This window comes from Pagrus pagrus, assembly GCF_965226575.1.
Source record: "Pagrus pagrus genome assembly, chromosome: 1".
Lineage (NCBI taxonomy): Eukaryota > Metazoa > Chordata > Actinopteri > Spariformes > Sparidae > Pagrus > Pagrus pagrus.
Window position 1 is genome coordinate 11,840,036 of NC_140185.1, and position 23,531 is coordinate 11,863,566.

Consider the following 23,531-nt stretch of genomic DNA (forward strand, 5'->3'; position numbering starts at 1 on the left):
AGAAACAATTTTAGATTTCCTAATTCCCCCCAAAAAAACCTTAGCCTATAGCAGCATACATTAGTTACCCTTTAAAGTTAAATACACTCTACTAGATACTTTCTGCATTGACTCATTTGATCACGTTAATATCAGTGTTAGAGAGACACATTTGAAGGCTGAGGCAACAAGCACCAACAGGCTCTGGGGAGGCAGGTGGAGTCAGTGCACAAACACAGCTCAAAAGAGAGAAGCTGGAAAACTGAAGCGTCTCTGAGAGCCACTCCTGCTTTGCACTCCAACTCCAAACTGAAGAAACAGGATGACAGGATAAGACTTGGAGTGGGAGGCTGCAAAGACAAGCTTGCAAGAGGAAGCCAAGATGAAAGTAAATAAGAGTTTGGAAGTTTTGGGAAGCTGAGTAAATACCCATGGTGCCTGTCAAGACTCTGTGGTGCTCTCTCCCGTGAACTTTTTCATGTTTATAGGCAAAAGCTGGCAATGTAAAGACTTTACTATCATATTCCAGCAATAAGTTCAAGGCGCAGCAAAGTGACTGAAACAAACAACAAACTTTAGTAATGGCAATACAGCAGATAAGGAACAGGAATTATTCATTATCTCCTTAAGTATGCGAAAGCTGAAAGTCTAAACTTACAACAACCAAAGTGCTTTCCACGAGTGCCACAGATATTTAATCTTGCTGCTAGCCCAGAGTTTAGGCTAATCATGTATTCAATCTGCCGATTGTTTTGTTGGTTTGTTGAACCAGCGATTGCGAAACACTTGCTTGAATAATGATTGAAACGATTACTCAAGTCAAAATAGTTGCCGATTAATTTTCTGTTGATAATCTAATCAAATAATCAACTAAATGTTTCAGCTCTAAAACTTAACCAAACCTCTAAAACCAAACACAAACTACTGTTTCCTAGAGCTGCTTCATCATGCCAAAATCATAATCGCTATTATTTCGGTCAACATTGAGATCACAATAATTTTACATGATTAAAAATGATTGACTTTAGAAAAATTATGCATTTATTAAACAGAAAGAACACTTAACCGTGAATGTAATATAACTTTAAATATAGAACGAATCACATTGTTTGTTTATGATCACGTACGTAAGTCTTTTTCCATGGTGATATTTTAGTGTATGAATCTTATTCATCTAAAGTGCATGTTTAATGCTTTCATATCTCAACAATAACGACATTTTCACAAGCAATAACTTGGAGACCTTGTTTACCGAAAGAAAACGACAGCTTCAATACCCAAAACTAGCCATTAGTCCGAGATGTTGCTCTTGGGTAGATATCAAAAACACTAGTTAAACAACACAGTACATAAAAGCACAATAGAAACGTCAGATCGTACCATTATGTTTTACTATATATCCTTTAAAAGTTACAGTTAGGGCTGAAGATTACAACAGAAATAAACAAGTCTGCCAATTTCACATATCTCCGAAATGCAAATGGACCGCCAGTTTTCTATGTGCAACGTCATGGTGATTTGGTCTAAAACTCAAACAAAAACAAAATTAATACATTACTTATAATCAGCAGGATGTGCAGTATGATAATATGAGATTATAATAAAATATAAAGACTTGTTCAATATATGATTTGTATTAAAATGTAGTTTTTATTTAGTAAGTAAAGAGTGAGAAAGGATTTCTGAAAAGCGACTCTCTTCATTTGTAGTTGCTCCAGGCACTGGTAAAACAACAACAACAACAACAACAACAACACAGATAAACAAGCATCAAAATCCTAACCGTGGTTGGGTTTACCAGTTTTTCGCAAACCATGGCTCACTTGACTGCAGTGAGCTGAGCTAAACATGCCACAGCCTGGCTGAGAAAGAGTTTGAGCTTTTAGGGAGGGGCGAAAGTGCATGGCTGTAACAGAAACACAAGACAAAACGAGAGCATCATTGTGAAACAGAATGCAGCACAATCATCTCAATCATCTTATTTTTTTCTTCCCCGACCCAAAAAATAAAAATAAAGAGCACATACCTAGAGTGCAGAAACACATATCTCGTCTTTGAAAGGACAGAGGGTGGGACCTCTTGCAGTCAAAGTACAGAAAGACAACTGACATGAGAACATGTCCTACCAGCCTCTGTGTATCTGACGAACAGCTTTGAACTTGTTAGTAGCACAGACACCTCGGTGTGAGCTCTGAAAAAGCAGAGGACTGTGCCCCAGCTGCCTTTCACATGAAGACAAGACTTGCATCTTCAGAACCTTGTTAGTTCTCTGAAAAGGCCACCGACTAGTTTGGAATATTAAGCAGCTCATGCTGTCGGAAATCAAAAGGATTTTGGAAGAGAGTGGGAAGCTTCAAAAAGGCTTTGATGGTATATATCGCTCAATCTCTAGCAGATATGACGGAATGAAGAAATAAAGACATGGGAACAAAGGGCTTGTGAGAGAGAGGAGCGTGGCAGAGGTTATTCTTCTCCCCTCTGAATTCTGCATATATCATTATTCCTCAATCAGAGTCTTGCTCTTAAAATGTCAAGACTTCTGACTGAAAAGACCAATTGTACAAGAAGGACAGAAATAGAAAAAAGGGGGAAAGTGGGACACCAAAATGTTTCAGGTCATTTATCATAACAGGCACACTCAAGTAAGGCAAATTTAGTTGTCTCACTTCCAGTAATGTGCTACGGCAGAGCACATTCACTGCATTAATAAATAAGTTACATTTCCGTGCTGCTTCGCACTTTAAAGCTTGGCACTACTGCTTCTTTGCTCTGTAAAGAAAAGGAAGCAGCTGAAGACCATATGAACATTGATTTGATTGATTGATCAAGATTAGGGTTGCAAAGGGTCAATATATTCCCAGAAAATTCATGGATTTCAATATAAAAATTGTACATTTAAATAGTGAATTTGGTTTGGGTTCGAAGTACCAACTTTAACTGACTAAAAGCTAGAGCACAAATGTCGACCTGATATTACCTTCTGATATTAGCCTTTTACAAGTATGTTGATATCAGCCTGTATGTTGTCTGACATGTGCAGAGATTAACCCTGTTTTGTAGAGATTATAATGCAGAATGTGATACTTAAGGTAATTTATAACTATTGAATACCCAGTGAAGTTGACGGTTTCAGTGCACTGATGTCATTTTTGGAGCCCAACCACATATCATGTATTAGCCTATCACAGATATATCAGTATCGTTGTATATGTTATAGATATTGGCCGATATGAAAACTTTTGGGTTTAAAAATCACAATACAAAAAAAGATGCTTGGGGTGATTTATAACACTTAAATTTCTAGTGATGTTTATCGTTTTAGTGCACTGCTGTCATTTTAGACAAATTAAGTTTTGCTAATCTGTAAAATATTCTGCATCCATTACATACCTTCTAGTTGTTTTTTCTAGCTAGCTTTTTCATGTAGCTTAATGGAGCATGCAAATTCTGTTTAATTAATCTTTTTACATTCTTTTTTTGGTAGGGGGGTCATGGGGAATGTTTTTCGTTGTCGTTTAATTGAAGTTTGAAGTTAAATGAGCCCACTTGTTTATTTAAAGTGCATCTCAAAGTTCATCTCAACTAAATTGTTTTATTTTTTTGTGTTCTATTGCAAGGGTTGACAGTCATTTCTGCTTATGATATGGTTCTATATGCACAAGACAATACAGCCTGAGCAAATAACAGCTATAAATCAATTTTTTATTCCTGTGATTTCCTGTTAATTCCCTTGGAGAGTTTTCATTTTGAAGACTTTTGCAACCTTATTCAAGGTTCACTTCCTGTTTTCAGCCTGTCATCCTCAATGCTGTTAACTTCCCAGCGGAGGAGGGGATGGAAAGATACCGTTTCTGTCTGAGGAAGAGGAGGAAACGGACGCAGGAAGCAAAGCAGATATCCTTTCTATGATTGCTGTGTGGGAGATGAAGTGAGGAATCTAAGGTCAGGTTCCCAATGAAAATAGATAACCAGCAGTCTTTGCTGGAATAATTACAGGAACAGCAAGTTCCTGCTGAAAGATTACATGAGACAAAGACACACTGTTTTTTTTCTTGGTGTGACTCTAGGCCAAACATAATGACGTAATAACAGCACTCCTGTTGCTTTGAGAAAATTAACCATCACTTTGCAAAAAGAGAGAAAAAAAAGAGAAATTTTGCCTGATAATATGTCTCTTGCAATACGACCTTCCTTCAGTCATAGAAAAACAGGTTGTTGACCTTGAGGTAGGCTTTATAGTAATGCCGTTTTCAGTTAAAACATCTCAGACTGTCATATTCAACTTGAGAAATACTACACGTCAAGACTTTAACACTCACAGTAGAGTTACTCAAGTGTCTGTTGTGAAATTTAATATGTAAAGCATCTTGGCGCACCGAACTAACGAATGTACCTGAAATGTCAAGAGTCTGTAGGGCGATCCAGCAATGAGGTTGAATGCCTTAAAAGCCTTGAGGCGATGTGAAAATGTCTCCTTCCAGCAGAGCTCGTCTTTGCTGTAGTCTGCAGGGTTACCTATAAGTGGCCTTTCCAAGCAAATTATTACCCCAGTCAGGGCGGCAGTGTCCTGTCAATCTTGTGTTTTCTCTCTTCCCTGTAATTGCTCTCGGATAAATCCCTTCAACCTCTCTCTGTAGCTCTTAGGCCATCTCCTTCACTCTCAGTCTATCCTTAGGCCAACATCATATGTGTTTACATGGCAAGAGAATATGCTGTGGCTATTATACTACCGTTTGCTTGTCATTTTAGTGATTCAGGATGTAATCTTCTAGACTTACAGATTGTACAACAAGGCCATGCCAATTCTTTGACACTGCTCACAAGTCTATCCACTCTTCTCAGTTTGCAACCCATAACGTCCATGTGGCTTGGCTGTAACACTTGTGCCATGATCCAAATGTCCACTGGAAGCATTTCAGAAGTGTCTAAAAAAAATCTCTTTCTCTGTGTGTGTGTGTAATCATACAAGGGTTGCAGTGGTGACGTAAATTTCCCACCAGCTAATCAAAATTTGACAAAACCAGTGTCACCACCAGGCTTTAAACAAGAAAAGATGTTCACTATCTGTAGAGTGCTGTCTTAATTGACTGCTAATTCAAATGGAACATTTCCTTCTACTGCAGCTTCACATTAAAACTGAGTTCACAAACTGGCATAATACAAGTTGACTTTTAATATGAAGTAGGCTAGTCACAGGAAATACAACTGTAGTGAGTTTAGCACTATCGTTCATCAAAAATGACAAAAATTGACTAATTTTCTGCATTTGTTGACAGTGGATCAGTTTGAAATATGTCAGTGTGTAGTTTTATACAGTCTGTGGGAGTAATGGAACAAGAAGGAGCTGCCAGTGACAGTGACATCTCCAACTTCTCAGTGAGGTAACCAACTTATTTTCCCTCATTAGCAATTGGGTTTAAATATATTGCCAAATAGGCGTTTTTCAATTCTCCTTCCACTTCTAAAGCGATCAGTGAAATATGACTCCTTATCTTGCGCTGCAGACACCTCCAGTTCATTATTGGTGGTCTTTGCTGGTCTTCCAACAAAGTACTGATGAAGAAAAAAAGCAAAATGCTGGGGTGGTGGGTAAGCAATGTTATAGGAGTATGTCTGACCATTTTGCAACACTGGTAACATCGACTACCATGGCAAGCCTAAATCGTACATTTGATATATGAAATGTATGAAAGTATTTTCATTTGGTGCCAACTGTAATTCTGAGACTCGGGGCAAAACTGGCAAAAATAGATGAAGGGCCAAATATGTAAAACTAAGACTGTATGCACAAAGGATAGAAACAGACAAACATATGACTTCTTGTCAGATTTATAAAGCTGTACCCATGTTTCTATTTTAGTAGTCATTGTGGTGCTGTGCTCATACGTATATAGGAGCCAGATTTCTTCTCATTCAGACATGATCTTAATCACATGTTTGCACATGAATGCGTCTGCTCCAACAATCTTTTAAAAAATGAGAAGAATGGAAAAATAAGCTGTATAGTTTCACCCACTGTGTCACATTGTTGAGTTTCTCCAGTAATGCCTGAGCAGCAGTTATTACCCATGCATATGGCTATTTATAGCACATTATCATTCAATCATCACATGCAAGTTTTCTGTGCATGTACTTGTTTATAGATTTGGCCCAAGGTGTGTGTCGCTCACAGCTCAGCCGTAGCTCTTTTCTCTATTCTTGTGGCTGGTGGGAACTGACACATTGGATAGGATAGTTTACAACTTAAATTCAGATCGGACTCTTGAGTGCTTGCCAAATAAAAACAGCATTCTTCAATGTGTGGTTTTATTTTGGATTTAAGAAGAGAGCACTTAAGTAAAAAACAAATCACAGGCTGTGCCCAAAATCCCTTTGATTAACTACACATTCCAATCCATCACAACTATTCTGCCATCAAGTCTTCTTTTAGGACACCTAGATTTTTTGCTTTCATTGATATTATCACAGAGCTATAATTCAATTATAACCTTAAGCACTAAGGTGGTAGTTGATGGTGGTGTTTTAACAGAGTGTGTCAGAGCTGTTTCTAATATCCCTCCCTCTTGACGTAAAAAATGAGAAACACCTCTTAGAATAATCCAGTACATTCCAACCTATAACTATGACTTCAGTCATAAACATAATTAAATTAACACCTTTACAATGACATCGACAAAGCTGAACATTGTTAGCTTTGTAAAGGTAGAATTTACAGCAGAGCTGTTGTATTTAATTATAATAGATTGTGCAGGCGTACCTAATAAAGTGGCCTCTAAGTGTATAGTGCACTACATTTACCCTCTGCAATTTTATTTGAGTGGCCAGATTCTTGAGTGTGATGTATATGCTCAATATAGCACCCTCAAATATCCCCTTGGTGTCCATGGCATTTCCCACAATGCAATGCATTGTATTGTATAGATGCAATACTTGGGCTCATGCAACACTACACCTCTTAGTGTCTGAAATCTCAATTTACTGCTCAATATAGAGTCAACTCTGGAGTTTATATTATATATGGAGTAGCTAGAGACCCATAGTTGTGCTGTATGCATTTCTTTACTGCAGGTAGAAACGTTAACGACCTCTTCCACTGTGTGAACACAGGAAACTGCCTCTGTAGGTCATTACATTAAACCACGAAATGATGCCATTTAACAAAAACCTAAATAACCAACAACAAAACGCAGATTGAAGTTTGCAAAATAACTGCACTTGATTACATTTTTTTCTTATTTAAAAGATACTTCATCAGATCAGTTCACTACATCATCCCACACATACAAGGCTATTCCCTTGGTTGTACAATAACAGAGTCCCTTTTACATCAGATGGATAAAGCTGGTTGGAGATATGACATTGAGATAAGCATGCTCCATCAAATTCGTCATTGCTAACAGGGCTGTCAGAGCTGAGCTAAATGGCAAATGTGCTTCTCAGGCATGGATACTGGTGGTATACAGTACAGTGTGGAGACACACGGGAGAGGAGACATGCCTGTACTTTGATGGTACAGCAAAGCCTATTTATTCAGCTGCACTTCTTCATATGTGGAGCTCTAAAGAGAGCAAATTCACTCTCTTTTCTGCAGTCAGCATTTGCATGGCTTATATGTAAACTTCAGCAGCATTAATAATGAGAAGGCAGATGTTAAAAAAGAGGAATCTATAAACTGTTATGCAAGAAATAGAGTCTCTAGATTGACAATCAAATTAACTAAGACATGAGATCACTGGTAAAAGAGGGCAAAAAGAGGCGGTTTATGTTATCTGACAGGAACAATACAATTATAGTACTTCTACTTGTGGTTTCAACATGTGGAGTGGCCCAAACATTGCAAGTCACTGAATTTATTATGTTTACAACCACTAAACCAAAGAAAACAGACTTTAAATTTTGAAAGTGTACATGCTTTTGACCAATCACATGAGGAATTCGCCAATCAGTCTCGAAATTCTGATGCAGAAGAAATTTAAAACCTTTGTGCATCTCTTTTAAAGCCAATCTTTTTGTGTTTTTCTGGTCGACTGAAGCTTGCTGAAAATGCTGGAAACAAAGGCACTTTCTCATCTCAACTCTCACCCAGAGCTGATCTCTACAACGCACTAGCCAGCGCTGATTTACAGCATTCATCTGGGACTCTGCTGACACTTACAAGATGAATAACACTTTAACTCATTGAATCATTGAATGTTTGATTCGCGTGAGTGGCATCCACAGGCAATTTAGAGTTTCCAGTTCACCTAATCTGGATGTCTTCAAACTGTGGGAGGAAACCAGTGCACCCAGAGGAGAGCCACTCATGGGGAGAACAAGCAAACTCCACTCAAAGGCAGCAGATTTGAGCAGTCTTGCTGTGAGGCCACTGAGCTATTGTGCTGCCCTGTTATGTTGTAAATGGCATTCTAATTTTGTGGACATACATAAGTTGTCTGAATTCAGCCAGTTCACTCCAACTCAAATCCTCTTTTTGACCTGCCAGTTTGAGCAGAAGCTCATTAGCAGAGAGGCGGCTGAAATTACAAAAAAATGTCCTGCTCATTTGTAGGTGGGAAAGGAGCAACGGAAAGTAAATGAACAAGAGTACAGCTAATGCACTATGGCAGAGAAGTAAATAAATAAACTCCAGACATTTTAACTAGGACCAGATAATTACAGAAAAATACCAAATTAACTTGCAATTGGGGACCATCCGGTGTCCAGACTTGAGGCTACAAAAGAGCATGAAGCAGGCCCACTTGCTGCAGCAAAACACTGTTGGGACATCTTCATAGCTTAAAATGTTCAACCAATCCAATAAAGACTTAGCAGGTCTCTGGGGCCAAGGTTGCGCCTCCTACCTTTAAAAAAGGAAAACTTCATTTGCAAGCCTAATCAAGTGTGACTGTCACAGAGACCCGGCAAAGGAGGGTCGTGGAAGGCTAATTTTGTTCAGGGAGGATGAGAGGGCTTCAGAGGCTCCCAGTTTTGCACTACTGGAGGGTGTGGAGTTGTAAAGATGGCTATTAAAACTATTAACTAAGACATCCGTAATCCACATTGGGTTGTAAGAGTGGATGGCTCTTAAATGGCAGCCCAGAGACTTTTAACTACACAGGTTTCGTGCTTGAAACTGGATGGAAAAGAATTCCTTTTTAAAATACAATAAGCCTTTCAAGGTTTAACTTATTTTTCCGTCAACTACTTTCCTGCTTTGACAAAAGAACCACAGATTAATCATTAATCATCATTAAAATCACAGTACATTTGCAACACACACTGTCCTTCTTTGAAGCAGGGACAAAGTATGATCGTGACCCCTTTCTACTCAGCCGCACCAATATCACGATGAACTGCTCAAACGTGCAGGTCTTCAGTAATTTTGTAGCTCTTACATAATGCAGGAGTCACTGTCGTTGGAGACTCTACTTCTCCTATTTTTAATGCCCTATTCAGAACGAAACAGTGATGCAGGTCTAATCTGAGGTGGCTGAATGGGTCAACACAAGTCTCCTGACATACCATACTGAGTACTTTGAATCATTCTTTATTCAAGTTAAATATTATAGCGCCAATACAGTTTTATTTGTAGACCTCACTGCATTTGGCTCAGGTAGTTTCATTTAGTCTTCTTGGCATTGAAAAGGACACCCGTGTCTTTTTCCCACAATTGTGGCCATTCTGAGTACAAGTTATGATGACGTCCCTGAAGTAGATCCTTATGCAGTGACCTCAATTAGCAAATCAAAAGGGGTCCTTTCTGTGTTTACTTTTGGACCAAGCTTTTGGATCATGAGCATTTGAAGTAATTTATCGAAGACTAAAGCTGCCTGTGCAGACACATGTTGTTTTGCTGGAGTCCATAGGGGCCTTTCAATTGGTACTTTTGGCCAAGCTGAGTCAAACACTGCTGCCCTGATTTACGTTTCCATTAGAACAGCACCAGGGATGGACCCTCACTGGACTGGGACTAAAGTACCCCCCTCCTGCCTCAAAGTGGGTGGTGGATGTCTTGCAACCGTGCAAGCCTAGGTATGCCCCTGTTCTCTTCTTCAGAAAAGCAGCGATACTCTACTCATGTTTGTGCATGAGACCAGAGATAAGGATGTTTTGCATATTGCATCCCCCACAAAAACAAGTTAAATTGGATGTGTATAAATACTACTGATTCCAAACTAAAAAATGACAGGGAGATGACCACCATTCATTTATCATTTATTTGGGCAGGAGCATCTTATGATTTATGATTACTTATTTAAGATTCTTTGATTGTTGTTCACACAAAAAAAAAAAAAAAAAAGATGTGTCCTCTCTGTGATGCAATATAAATATGTTAGATACATTTAAGGTTAGAGTGATTCTAGTATGTTTTAATGCAATTTTAGTCTTCATTTTAAAGTTTTAAGAATATTTTGATGACATGAAATTTTCTTATCATCCCATGCCTACTTTAAATGCCTAAAAAATACAAAGCAGCAGAAAAAAACTTCAATACACAGTCATTTGGCACAAAATCCAAAACCCAAGGACAGGGTGGAAAACATGCTGTTTGTATAGCAAGTGCCAAGTTATTTTTTTGCCTCAATTCCACTATAGACCATGACTGTTTGAACAAGTGAATGACACAGGAAGTCTGCAGCGAGTAAAAAATGAAGTGAGAAGCATACAGCCCATCAGTAAAACACAAGGGGCGTTATTAACTTTGGTTGCATAGAAGACATGCTGGGGGACAACACAGTGGCATCTCGATTCACTGCCACTGAAGAGACACTTGCAAGTCAGACTACCACAAGAGACTATCGTGGCTGAGAAGAACAGCACTACATTATTGGCTTGCGTGTGGTTAAACCATGTTTATGAAGGGGCAGTGGGGTTCTTGGGTTTGGGTACTGACACTGTGACAGATAGGACAGAAGGCAAAGGCACAAGCACTCCACACATGATCATGAGCCAGCCAACCAGAGCATCTCGCTCCCTGTAGAGTGTTACAATTCCTTGGAAAGCCTGTTTGGATCTACCAGCTCTTAATCTTGGCTAAATCCTCAATAAAAAATGTTTTAAAAAATCAGTGTTAGATGCAGAAAGACTTGTTCGCTGAAAGCCAAAAAGTATGATGAATAATGAGCGGGAGCATAGGCCTGTATCTGCTGTCTGTTGTCTGCGTGCCTGAGGGCAACTGGGGCCACTTTCTTTGTTGTACAGGGTGGTTGGTATTTAGCACAGAGGAGGGGTATAGAGGAAGGTGCCTGGGGTGGGGTTATGGCTCCAAAGTATGCAGACATAAGCTGTCTGCATGTTGCCTTTGAAGCAGGCTGTGGTTGGCTGTACTGCGAGGGTCACAGGGCAGGGGTTTACAACAGCAGTGTCCCACAGAGAGCCTGCACTCATCCAACCTCCCCCTCAATCCACTGCCAAATATTATCACAGAATGAAGACTAGACAAGAAACATGCAGACTAACTGTTAACAAAAGCAGCCATAATGAATGGCTGTTGTTGTCTGTGTCCTCAGAACCAGAACTTATTTTATAAAATGAAGGTCTACTGGTTATCAAGCAGTTGATTACTTTGACTTTGTTAGGACTGCAGTGGTATACAGTTTTTAGGGTATACCATGGTATTAAAATTGACGGTTATCATACCATGTGCATTTGTTTATCTAAGGTTTTGAATTCTACTGTACTAGTGTTATTAAGAATATATATATTTCCTGTGTATATCAAGGTTCAAGTCTGTCACAGGACATTGTCTTTGTAAAAATTATAATAAAGCATATGTTCAACCAACCAGCTTCCATGCACATGTGTAAATATGGCGAAGCACTGAAAGGACAGATAAGTTGTCAAGTGGAACAGTGAGATCAGTTTTGGCACGTCCTTCTAAATCACACCGGGAAAGTCAGCACGTTTCAATTGGTTGGGGTCCATGGTGTACTCTTCTGTGTCTATCCACCAAATTACGCTAGCTACAATGCGATTATAAAACAATTAATTCTGTATATTGATCAACATCTTTGACTATTTTTACGTGATTTAGGTTTTTCATCACTCTGTGTCTACTTATGTCTTTCAAGACAGCTTATCTGTAATGATCCATAATTAATATAAACAAATGAGTTTACTTCCAGAGTCATGAACACGAAACCAAAACTCAAGGAGTAGCCCAGCTTAGAATGTAAACATGACGCACATGTTGTGAATTTGTCATGTATGTATGATGTTGTTATGGGTTACCATCCAATTGGTTCCACTTTCAGGAACATACTGCATGGTTTTACATTATTTCTACAGGTTATCATGATGTTGAGAAATGGGTGTTAAATTTCCAATTATTGACATTTCTGCATCAAGAAAAAACTGCTTTATAAGAAGTTATTTTTTCCCCCCAACTGTTGAGTCACAGCATTAATTTATTAACCTGTGGTCTTATCCTAATCTGACACAATTATCTTGAAAAGCAAAAAGACCATGTAGTCTAATCCTGGAATTAATACAATCAAAACTTCACCTGACAAACCCTTCCTTTGTTTATAATATTGAAACCTTGCGCAATCGACCATGGACTTAATCAAAAAACAAATGATCCTCCATAGGTTTGCTCATTAACACCAATATCAAATAGGTACTTATCAGAGAGACTGTAACAGTTTTAGTGATCTGGTGTTTGTACTTCAGGAGTTTAGGCTTTAAGAAGTGTCATGTAGCCAAAATAAAGCAGCCCTTTGTCAATTAGCCTATTATAAAGCAAAGAGAAAAACTGTCTGAGACTGTCTGAAACCGAGACAAAAATCTCAGCTTGAGCTACAGCAGTGGGGCAGAGAGAAAGTGACTATTGGCCACCTGTAGGAGAGACATCAATGACATTTTCTGCAGGAAGAAGGTTGAACAGCTTGAGGTCAGCAACTTCCACAGTAGCTTTTAACTATTCTTTGAAACGGGTGCTATTCTAAAGGAAAACAACTTAACCAACACATACTGCATTCTTCTTTTTATTTTCTCCTCTGTTGCCATTGTGCTCTTAACATTTGCTCCTCTACACATAAAAGATTTTCTTTGTAGGAGTCGTGAGGCTGTGAGTGGTGTATTATATTTAATGTAGCACTATTTTTTCAACGAAAGCACTGATGTCAAAAGAAAGGGAAAGTTAACACCTAGCTGATCCAAGCTGGGAGTGGTGTAGTGCTATTCTATTACGAGAGAAAACATCAGGGAAAGTACAGGCACTGGACTGAACAATTTGCATTAGAGACTTATTTTATCCATATTCTATGATTATATTCTAATTATTTACATACATTTTGTCTCTACATGTATGTAAATTCTAACGTATACTTGTTCTTCGCAGGAGATTTAATCTAAAATAAGACAATTTTATATAGGCTATAAAATAAAAGAATGCAATCTTTGTTCATGCTTTTACAATTGTTTTATTTTTACAAACATTTAAGCCTTTGAAACTAATTTGGTAGAAATTACTTCAAACTGCATTGTTGCTCCAAACATCCTATAGATGACACTTTTCTCCATCTGACTGGCTATTCAAAAACTCCCTGGAAAGGTCATCAAGAGGACTTAAGAGAACCAGATGGGTCAAACCCCTGCTGGGTCAAATAAAACATGCAAACAAAGGTCCTTGGTGTAAAGTGTATATAAAATTGGCCGTTTTATCATTCCCCTAAACAGGCCATTCAAGTTAATCATGGCAATTAAGGGTCTCAAAGGAACAACTACAGCCCTTTTCACACATGCAATTCGACCCTGAATTTTGCAGACATTACCCGGAGGAGCAGTATGTGTGAACGCAAATGTCCGAAATCAGTTGGCCCGCACATTAACCAAATTTCAACCTGCCATCTCCCTAGAACAAAGGCTGTGTAATGTCCATCTGAGCCCATGAAAGAATAGAGCTGGTCATTGTACAGAGAATTCACAGCAAGAGAGTTGGCATGATGATGATATTGATGATGTTGCTTTCCTGTATGGCAAGCAGAAGCGTCCACGTACATGTGGTATAGGTAAACACACCCTAACCCTCCTGCATGCCCTAACAAGGCGTCACCCCTAACCTAAACCAAACAGAGTATTTCCAGTAGGTGATAACGTGTCTGACACGGACTATCTCCTGTTTGCAAAATGTGTGAAAGTGCAGGTTCACATGTGAAAGCGACTTCATACAAGACAGCAGGTTTGAGGATGGTGGGCTGTGAGGAGCAGGAAAAATGGCTAATTTAAAGAGGATTTTCTGGTCAACTTCAGCCAGAAAAGAAGCTTCAACAGTAGAACTGCCATCTGCCAGCTTAGTCACAAACAACCAACATCTGATAATCTCTCTCCTGCCACTAGGTGTGGGCAATATGGGTTGAGTCTTATGTTGGATATACACGATTTATATAACAATAGTGATATACTGTATATCAAGATATTCAGGATCATTCCCATTTCCAGTTTTTACCCCAAAGCCCCCTTGCCCTTCAGAACAGAGATACACTGGGTGGTGGTTAAAATCTCCCCCAAAATCTCCTCCAACCTAAACCTCGGCATGAAGGATAGCTAAGTGGTCGAGGAAAGGAGTGTCTTATGACTAGGCTATGTCTATAGGACATATTCTGGCAATTTAATCGAGAAAATAATAAAATAAACAGATGGGATTGTCTGTTTTTGGCTAATCCTATGAGTGAAGTGCTTGACAAATCAACTTCATCACACTGATGCAAAGATCCCCTCCACCCAATATTGCAATAAAGCACTCCAGCTTGCTGATTTGCAACACTGCCCACAATGGCCTAATAAAAAGATATTAAAAAGGTATAACCACTTTGGTAGAAAGGTTATAGAAAAATCTGTGCTGGATGAAAAATCTCCATTGTCTCATTGTAGGTGTTTCTGCTCAATATTTCTGCCATCTTAAGAAAAGAAGTGAGTCACTTTTGGCTAAGATTATTAACTCAGTGTGTGACAGCATATAATAGCATATAGATCTTTAAAGCTCATAAATGTAACACAGTAAGGATGGTTTCGACTTAAAACTGAATGCGGAGGACATTAGAAAGGATAATTTATGATATTTAAATATCTTTTGCTAATAATTAGTCAACATTATCTCTTTTTGGTCTGCTGGTAGAAAACAGATGGGAAAGCCTCTAGAGTGTGAGAAAAGACTCAGCCTCACGCAGACCTTTCCTTTAAAGCCTAATTAAGATGACAAACACACTCCAAAAAGAGGTCTTGTAAACACATATGAAAACAAATGTTGCATTTGCCTTCTATTTTGAGCTAAGTAAATGTATAATTAGATGATAACAATAGACGTAAAATTAAATTCTTTTTAAAGGCCTAGTATAATTTGAAAAATAAAGAAAAATCACAAAATAAGGCAGTAGAAACTGTATCAGCTGGCATCTTATCCCACTCGTAGTTGCAGCCAAGCACAAAATATGATAAGTAATACTAAATCAGCTGGCAGAAGCAGGGGAGGATTCATACAGCAGCTGGACTGTGAACCTCAAATCAATTGTTGCTCAAAAGAAATGTTTTAACCCAAGTGCCACACAGTGACTAATTCTTTAGAAAATTATGGTTCAGGCAGATGACTGTCATGCACACATTAAAATACTGAATGTAATCAAGCCTGGACTGAGATCTTTCTGTTGTTGATTCTTGGCGAGGCAGACATGTTTCGACTTGGTAAAAACCTTCGGCAGTGTAATAATAGGGAGTAATATTCCTTTATAGGCAACTGCATAATTCAGAGAGCCAGTGGATCAAAGACACTGGTCTCAGGTTTAAGGCTAGTAATTACTACAGTGTACACAGCAAAGGACTGGACATGCTACAAGTTGCAGATCTGGTTTCTTCTTTGCTCCCACTCTGCAGTACAAGAGCTGCATAAAAGGGGGAAAATGACTAGAGTTCAATATATAACACTGTTACCAATTGACAGCTTACTGTCCTGTGCTCCTCAATGTTTTATACAGACCACGCAGTCAGAGAAAAGAAGAGAGAACTCCAGTCACAAGGACACTTGACTGTTTCGTGCAGGCTGGTGAAATGTGCTGATTAAGGGCACTCATCAGAGCAGAGACTCAAATGGCTTTGGAAGGACATACATCAACAATAAATCAAAGAGCAGTGACATAAAACTGCACTCTGCCAAATTCAGCAGATATCACCAGATAGACTACCATGATTAATATTTACTGGAGATGACAAACTGAAATGTGTAATATGGGTTCAACGACGACGCCTGTGACATCTTAAATACCCCAGAATCATGAGAATTTCTTTCAGAAGCACTTTCCGGTTATGGGCATCAGTGTTTGTTGTGTCCCATTGCTGATAAAATGAATTAAATCTAAAAATGCAATACTTTGGTCTGTTGCAGCATCCTCTCTCTTTGTGTAGTCACCACTCTGTTGTCTCACTCAATGTCGCACCCACAACACGATTTGATTAGTTACACGTCACAATAGCCTAGCAAAACTGAATAATCTGAATCTGCACAGTAACTAGTAACTAAAGATATTGAATAAATGTCGAGGAGTTGAAGTATAAAGTAGCAGAAAATTACAAATGTACCTATAATAATCAGTAATGGTATTGGCCCCGAAAAAAACTATATAGGTCAAATCTGTAACTGTACATCAAACTAACCGTAACAAATCTATATCTAAATCTATAATCTATATGGCACAGGTTGTTTTTATTTATTTTTTTAAATGTAGCCTTTATTTTCCCCTGAAAGTAACTATTTCCAGTTGAGAAGCCTGAGTAGTAAGAGTGGAACCAAAGCTCATCAAATTCTCTCCAAAGAGTCATACAGGATCCTTAAGTGTCTGAACAATTACTAAATCCTCGGCCACCATCACAGCCAAGTTCCTCCAATACTTAATCAGTCAACCTCTAACTGAAAGACATCAGAATCTATTAACTATAAATCAAGATGCTCATAGATCAGAGCTGCATCTATAGGGCGATAATGTGTATGTAAAGGACAAAGCCTGAACTGGAATACTGTGTGTTACACAAACAAAAAAAATTAGCTTGAAATCATAAAATAATAAAGTATATGGAACAAAGCTGTAGTGTTAAAGTGGATTACAACAACATTTTGCTGCTGGTGTTTTCTGCTGGAGGAGGAACAATTTGCACCACAGCAGGAAATAGCCTTAATATATCTAAGAGGAGCTGTTGATCAATACCAGTGACTAAAGGATTACTTTGCCAGGTGCTGCGATTTATGGATTTCAAAGGTACTTGTTTGGGTCTAAATAGGTTTCATTCAGACTCTCCTCTCTTCTTCATAAAGTATTAGAAAGTATCATCTATTCCACAGTGTTCATTTATGCAATATTTCACAGTGTGAAATTGGAGTGTTATACTCCGTCTTCTTTAGGCATTTCTATAAACTCTTTGTTCTGATTAGCTGACTGCCTAATTAGCAAGCTGCCAACTTCTGCCTGTGTTATTGCAATCTGCCACCACTCAAAAATAGTACAAATACACACTCTATGGAACAAGGTTTTGTGTGCAAGTCTTTGTTAGCACACTTCTAGACGCCCTTGCTGGCAATGAAGCCATAAACCATATATGACTTTTTCCATCAATTCTCATTATTCTGTTTTCTGTATTATATAAATGTTCTCACCAGCTTATACACATCAGTGCACCAATTAGCTTGAAGCAGCTTTTAGTCTGTCAAGTAGTTTAAATATAGGTCTGCAAAACCAGGCTTTAAAAGATGTAGGGCTGCAACTAACTATTATTTTCATCATCAATTAATCTGCCATTATTTTCTCAATTAATCGATTCATTGTTTAGTCAAATAAAAAGGTCAAAAAGATATGAAAAGTGCTCATCACAGTTTCCCAAAGTTAAAGTGTAATCTTCAGATTGCTTCTTTTGTCCAACAGACCCAAAGACTCCTTCATTTATGGTCATAAATGAGAAAGAAAAGCAGCAAATCCTCACATTTAAGAAGTGGCAACCAGCAAATATTTGACATTTTTGTTTGAAAAATGACTGAAGTGATTCATGGATTATTAAAATAGTTGTATATTATTTTCCTTTCGATCGACTCACGGATTAATCGAGTAATATTGCAGCTCCAAAAAAGATGCCTGGAGACAAGCAATTAATAAACTTATTTTTACTCATTTACTGCATAAAACTAACAGCAAATTCATACCAGATTAGATTCTCGTAACCTTAACAACAACAACTTTGATGCAACAAAAGTTACTAAGAGGTGAAGGTGATGTAAAACATTTCGAGCCGGCATCATATGATCACACATACCGAAAAGATCACATAAACTGTGTCTTCACCATATATACACATGAATTAAGTCAATTATTTGTATAGCACCAATCCACAACAAAAGTCATCTCATGACACTTTCCAAATTGAGCAGGTCTAGACCATACTCCTGAAAGTCATTTATTTACAGAGACCCAACATTTCATATTCATTCCAATTTATTCATTCATTATCTGTAATCGGGGTATCAGGTGAGTGGTGGGGTACACCCTGGACAGTTTATCACAGGGCTGAGTAATAGAGACACACCATTCACACTCACATTCGCACCTACAGACAATTTAGAGTGACCAATTAACCTAACCTGCATGTCTTTTGGATTGTAGGAGGAAGCCGGACTACCCGGCGAGAACCCATGCAGGCCCGGGGGAGATCATGCAAACTCTGCACAGAAATTCCCTGCCCCAGCTGGGTCTCGAAACCAGGACCTTCTCACTGTATTAGAAGTGTTTCATTTCAGAGTGTGAATATCTGCAGAATGTGTGTACGGGTGTGCATTTTATATGTGAAGCCTTAAATGTGAAGATAAGTGTAAAGATTATGTGGATGTAGGAGACAAAGAGAGTGTGCCAGAGATATACCTATCAAGGTAAAGATATTTCTGCAAAAACACGCATTATTACATGCACACTGTACCATGTAAAATATGACTATAGCATAACATTTACTAAAGAAACTGCTCATTTGGATTGTTTACACAGCTCACAGTGGCATCAAAAGAGTCAATTTATTTGATCATTGTTTATGTCTGGATGGATGTGTGGCAGCCTGCAAAAAATGTACTAATAGCACCACAATATGAAGATTAATATTAAACATAAATACATGAAAATACATTTCTTGTCCATACAATGAAAACTATCACTCTTTGCTTGTGTATGTCTTCCTCCTCACTTTCCACTCTGGGAAAACCTACTTTGCATCTGCTTCACTCCACTGCCTTTCTGGTTCATGTGTAAATTCAGAGCACCAAATGACACCACACAGTGCCCAACGGCAAGTTTTAAAGATGGTAGCCAGGCTGGCTGCCAGGGATCAATGTTGGTTGCCAAAGTTGAAACAACAGCTGCCATCATGTCATAGGTTACAACCGGAGCAATGAATGTTCTGGATGATGACAACACATACTTCAGTTTAACATTTTATTAGGCCTATTTGTATTTCTTGGACTTTGAATCACATCTCACAGTCTTCCTCAATATTTCCAAGGTCAGGAATGAATTTTTACATAAATTTAACTCAAAAAGGAAATAACATATTGGTCCTTTTACCTACAGTGCTATTTATCTATTTAGATTGCTTTGCTGTGAGATGCCATGTTTTGGAGACATCGTCTGTAGAGCTGTCTGCCTTTTTTCTTTTTAATGGAACTAGATGACACTTGGCTTGTGGTGTTTAAAGCACCAAAAAAATACATTGGAAAAACTCAACAGCAATGTCTCTTTCCTGAAATCATGCCCCAGTTACTCATGATAATTCACAGACCTTGCTTTGAGCAGTTTCATGCAGGACTCAACTCAACTCTCCCTTTAAAAGGCCATCTTTGATGTTTTGATGTTCCCACTTTTTCAGAATTCAGTTACATACTGTCATGTATGACCGTGTGAAATCAGTGTAACAATGAAACTTGCATTTGTCCATGTAGAAAACTACACACCCATGCTGGGAGGTTCGTAGACATTTTAACACAAAAAAAAATGTTGTTAACAGCATCAAACAGATGAAACTAAATGATTGATGTGGTCAAAACTTGGAAGCTGGTAGTGTTGAGCCCTGTCAGACATTTACATGTTGAAATAACCTCAATGTATAAGCAAAAACTCAGGTGGGCCAATCAGGTTGTGCTTACTCTGATGATGAGTGCAACACAGTTCTGAAATGTGATCAAAGTACGGCTTGTACATGACAATCTCTATAGTCAGTGTATCAACCTAAGTCAATTGATCATAATCAAATTATGTTTGTGCATAGACACATACTGAGGCATGTTTAAGAGAAAAGTAGGCATGTGATTAGAGAAATGGAATTTGACAAACATTTAAACATGTTTCAGCTGGCTCTTCAGCAAAATGTGAAGCATTCAAGGTATTTGGTAATCACCCACTGAAAAAAAAAAAAAAAAACTTGCTATAGCCTGTGGTTTAGTTAGAAATTCAAGTCATAGCAGTTTGACAAGGATGAAAGACCTTGTGTAGAAAAATTCAACTTTACAATTTGGAACTAGACTCATTCACTCGACTTTGTTTGAGGTTACTTGTTGAATCAAGGACACAAAATGAGCCACAGACAATTCTTAACACTGTTTGTTGTGAGGAATTCACAGATTCAGAGATCTTACACAAAGCAAGGTGCAGACCAGCAAAGACATAGGCACTGCAAGACGATAAAAAAAATGAAAAATCATACACTACTTCTGTTGCCACCAAATGAATTCAGCTACACAGCGTCTATCAAAAAAAGCTTTTATGGGAATAAGCATGGTATATGACAAAATGAGGTATGTGGCCTATGTAAATTACAGTACAGAATTATATCAGTGTATGTTTGGGCTAATTTAGAAATGGAGACATGTTGATTTTTCAACTGACAATAGGTCCAAGTCAGTACATCTCAGTCACAAGATGTACAAAAAATATCAACTGAACGAGCAGTTTTATTGTTCTATGCTTGTAAAAGAAATTACTATCAGCCAATATATTCTTTTCAGCTTTTTTAAACTCCCAAATTTACAATATTTGTGCCATAAAAATGCACAAGAACACCTGTATCCATCTAGCATAATATTAAGCAGTGGCAAATGTTCAAATCTTTTTCTCTGTACAAAAGCATGATGATGCACCAAACTGTTTATTGCCCAGTTGTGGCTTTTTACTCTCATTCCCTTTAAGCCTGTTGTAATGAACGTCAGAGCTCCTTCAGCAAATACACTGACACAACCAAGGTGCACCACTGAACAATGCAAGAGAGCCTTCCATCCACTGGTCGTTAGTAAAACAATGTACACTCTCTCTGCTGGACACTGACATGGGAGTATTATCACATATCTCAAATTCCTATTACAACTATTTTCAAATTACATTTTCTACTTTCATTTGGGTTGGGTTTTTTTTTGGTTTTTTTCTACAATAGCACCTTACAGTTTATTCATTGCTTGTAATTTCAAACATTGTAACTAATGCCACACACTTTCATTGAAGGTTTTTATTTGAATTTGGTATGTTTGCACACGTACAAACTACATGTTTGTACGTACATATAGAACATTTTAACTAAATCATTTCCTATTTAACCAAGGAAGCCCAGCATCATATGCAAGAAAAACTTCTATCTATTTATAAAAATACAGTTCTACTGTATCTTCTTTGGTGGACATTTAAGAGGATATGGGCATACAGAAAATGTCAGTATCATGAAAATAATCTGCTGCCAACTACAGCTGATGCTTCACAATGTACACACACACAATGCAACAGCTGTGTCTTTACCAACACGTAAAGGGATTCCACTGTGAAGGACTGGTATGGATATCAAGGGTGGTACTGACCACCAAAAGTAAAGCTAGTGTCACTGCATCTCCGATTGCTGTCTTCCCAGAAGCAAATTGCCCAAAAGTGGTACTTTAGCTTCAGTCTGTAATAACAGGACAGCTTCAGAAATGTGTGCCGCGTGGAGGTGGAAGGAAAACATCTCTGAGGATGGAGAAGTTACTGCACATCAGAAAGAGACACTATCCGTTAGACACCAGAGGAAACTAGCAATGAAACGCAGCACTTATGTTAAAATATCTCGCATGTAACAACATGATTTTACAGGAAACCATCTGCCACAGATGGCTAGCTAACCAGTGCCACAAGTTAAGTTTGTCAGTTTCTGGTCCATTCACACAAAAAAGGAGCCAGCTGTCATGGCTTCCTCGCGTAGCCACCTCATCACAACCTCTCCGAGAGGACAACAATGTAAAACGCTGATATTTCTGTATTAAGCTGGCAGGCGACTTAGTCAGCTAGCTAGTGAGCCAGCCAACAGCTACTTTATACTAAGCAGATGTATCGTTAGCATACAAGCTAACATGGGGTATGCATTCCAGAGACAGACAGTCAACAGTGAGCTTTGAAGTTCCTGCAATCCCCCTCTGGTTCAGTTAACACAACCCGATAAGCTCAAGGTTGTATTAAAGACTTAGCGGTAAAGTGTTTCACGATGGGAAGGTGTGACAAGAGAGGAAACTAACACAGGTGGGATTTAAATGTTGCTTTGCTGATGTGAAACTGAACTGAAAATATCAGCTAGCACTGCATATGAGTGTCTGGACAGAGGGAGCCAACAAGACGTAACGTTAGCAACCTTACCTGCGGGATTAAAGGTGTCGTGCAGAGTCGGAGTTTGTTCAGGGACAGCGGCAAGTGTTGTTTTCGGTTGGTCGGGCAGTTTAAAAGACTCCCGTTTCACCTCAGGCTGAATAAGGGTTCAACCAAAGAGACTGACTGACTGTGCTGCCTCCCAGCCACAACAGCAACTGAATGTACTTTAAGATCTGCCTCTCACTGGGAAGGATCTTCAGTATCGCGAGAAAGGACGAGAGCTCGGCGATATCTACGAGCCAATCAAATTATCCGGCTGGAGCCAAGCATTTGTTTTGTTGGTGCTTTTTGGGAAAGGCTTTTAATTTGGTAAAGTCGGTGCATTGTAAAATAAAATGAAATAAGATTGGATAAAATTATGGAATTAATAAATAATAAATGAAATATCATATCCACCTGTGTTGAGCTTGCCAAAATGCGGTTTTAAAAACATTTTAAAGAAACACAACTATAGAAAAATATCTATCCATTCAAATAATCTCAACCTAATTTTAGGAACATACAGGAACAGGGAATTTACATTATAATAAACAACACAACTTTAAAAAGATAACAAGGGAACAATATATAATCAATATATCTACAGATGTAATTTAGTCACAAGCACCAATGTATTAGTCAAAAGTACAATAACTAAAACCATACTAAAGTGCATACTTACAGAAGTGAACTTCAGGATCTGTTGTAAATTATTCCACTAAAATGGAGATCTTAAATCTTAAAGTAGACTTCCCAATCGCAATATTTACCGTTGGAAACCTGAAGCCAGTCTGCTGATCGTGATCGTATTATATCAGCTTGTGTCCATATATATTTATTTTAATGTATGTAGAATTTCTTAATCTTGTGTCAAAACCCTTTTTCAAAACACATTTTCTTTTGTTGTGAAGTAAATTATAT

At 38.3% G+C, this 23,531-nt stretch overlaps 1 protein-coding gene across 1 annotated transcript in view; it reads right to left on the bottom strand.

The window, feature by feature from the left end:
• glceb (glucuronic acid epimerase b) overlaps positions 1-22,801 on the bottom strand; it is a 68,787-nt gene extending 45,986 nt beyond the window's left edge. Inside the window, exon 1 of the mRNA XM_084353274.1 lies at positions 22,620-22,801. The gene's annotated coding sequence lies outside the window, so the exon portion shown is untranslated. The remainder of the gene's footprint in view (positions 1-22,619) is intronic.
• Between the last annotated feature and the right edge of the window lie 730 nt (positions 22,802-23,531).